Consider the following 2,541-nt stretch of genomic DNA (forward strand, 5'->3'; position numbering starts at 1 on the left):
TGAAACAACATAATTCTTCAATTTGAGTATTCATATGTCTCTGTGTGTGTGTGTGTGTGTGTCATGTTAATCAGACTAATGACCTAAGAGGCTACTTCATTTACTCTATTTTCTAACTCAGTATCTCTCAAATGTAACCCGTTGTAGAATCGCTGCTGTCTCTTTATGAATGAATGGAATATTCATGCCAGACAATGCGGAGTGATAAATAGCAGTGGACGCTTGGACCTGGGATTTTACTATAGTGCTATAGGTTACATGCTGTGTATAGTGAGAGCGGCGGGCAAAGGTAACCTTATGTAACTGTTTGCTTTTTTCCTTTTAGCTTCTCCCAACCGCCTTTATCCTCACGTCTTTTGTTTGCCATCACGAGCCCTCTCTCCTTCGTGTCAGTTTCGGTTTATTATAAGCAAAAATAGATTGCATTAGTGCCCCCTTTTGTCAGCCATCAACGCCACTTAATCTGACACTTTTTCTTTGATGATGAATCAGCCAGGCCGAGGTTCTGGACTTCTCCATTCTTATTGTAGTAATCACACCGCCGGCAACGTCACCAAGTCTCGCCCCAATCGGCCTGACGGGGGCGCTACAGCGAGCAAAAGTACGAAATTGCTCATAACTCCTAAACCATCAGTCACAGACTCAAGTGTCTCATGTCGTTGGAATCCTTGGCTCATGCCGGTCAAAACACACCAGATTCAATTGTGAGCCTTTTCGGCTATTTCACATTTTTTGGAAAACCTACTTTTGCGAACTAGTCCTAGTCCTTTTATTATAGTAAAAGTACAGTAACCATGTTTTTTTTTTTTTTTTGGCAAATGGATTACCATTTGTATTTATTTTTACTACAAATTCCATGGACATAACGCCGTTACATGTAACTAGTTACTCCCCAACACTGCTTAGCTATCATCACCAAGTTTCAAATGTAAATTACTATTTCTCACTTTTGCCTAAGTACAAACATTTTCATTGCTATATCATGTAACTAATTTGATTTCTGCTTCTTTGTATGTTGTCCATTTCAGTTGAAACTGATTGTTTTTGGACATTTTAATTTCTGTATTTGGTTACACTGAATATTTTGCTGATACTCTTACTGATGAAGGGGGTGTTCAAATCAATAATTGTTGATTCTGTTATAATGCAATTTATTTTAATGTTTCCAAAAACAGTATAAGAGCTTTTTAGATTATCTTTTGTTGTCACCTTGACCATCTTTTTAAGTACACCATTTAAGGGCTTTTGGTTTTTAGTCACATGGTCAAGGAAGGGATAAAAGAAGATTGCAACTGTTGCTCTGGCTCTTTTCTTTGCTGTCTCTTTCTTTGCTGGGGCCCTCTTCTCGGGGCTCTGCTCTCTCTCTCCCTCTTTCTTTCTTTCTTTCTCTCTCTCAGGTAACATTTTACATACATGCTGGGTACAATTAACTGTTTGTTTTATCATCCTACATCTATTTTGTAACTAATTCATGTGTAACCATAAAGAAATACTATTATTAATCCATTTCAATTATAAATTATGCGCTAACTAGTCTTGATTCAACATTAACTTTGAAGTACTACCTATTGAAATACAATATAGTCACTCAATAGCAACGCTCTCCCACATATGTAGCTATTCTAACTGCGCTTATTTCCGTCGTTGGTATAAGTGGCAGTGGGTGGTAATAGACAAGAAATGTACAGTTGTATGCCATCGTGCTGATAACGTTTCTTTGGTCATTTGGCAATCCTACAGCCTGAACCACTGTAGGGAAACCACCCTTACAGAATCTATAAAGACAGCCTTCATGCTTTCAATGAGGAACTAGCCACAGCTAGACAGACTTTCTTCTCAAACCTTATACATTTTCAATCTGGTTTCCGACCGCATCACAGCACAGAGACAGCACTCATAAAGATAATAAATGATATTTGCTTCAATTCTGATTCTGGAAAATAATCAGCTGAACAAATACTTAAACTCAAATGGATACCTGGACAATTTTCAATCTGGTTTCCGACCGCATCACAGCACAGAGACAGCGCTCATTAAGATAATAAATGATATTCGCTTAAATTCTGATTCTGGCAAAATATCAGTGCTGGTACTACTAGATCTCAGTGCTGCGTTTGACACTGTCGATCATAACATACTACTAGAGAGCCTGGAAAACTGGGTCGGGCTTTCTGGGATGGTAATCAAATGGTTCAGGCCATACTTAGAAGGGAGAGGTTATTATGTGAGTATAGGAGAGCACAAGTCTAAGTGGACGTCCATGACATGCGGAGTCCCACAAGGCTCAATTCTTGCACCGCTCTTGTTTAGCCTGTATATGCTCCCACTAAGTCAAATAATGAGAAAGAACCAAATTGCCTATCACAGCTATGCTGATGATACCCAGATTTACCTAGCCTTATCTCCAAATGACTACAGCCCCATTGACTCCCTCTGCCAATGCATTGATGAAATTAACAGTTGGATGTGCGAGAACTTTCTTCAGTTAAACAAGGAAAAAACTAAAGTCATTGCATTTGGAAACAAAGATGAAGTTCTCAA

Source organism: Sinocyclocheilus anshuiensis, unplaced genomic scaffold (assembly GCF_001515605.1).
Source record: "Sinocyclocheilus anshuiensis isolate Anshui unplaced genomic scaffold, SAMN03320099.WGS_v1.1 scaffold3352, whole genome shotgun sequence".
Lineage (NCBI taxonomy): Eukaryota > Metazoa > Chordata > Actinopteri > Cypriniformes > Cyprinidae > Sinocyclocheilus > Sinocyclocheilus anshuiensis.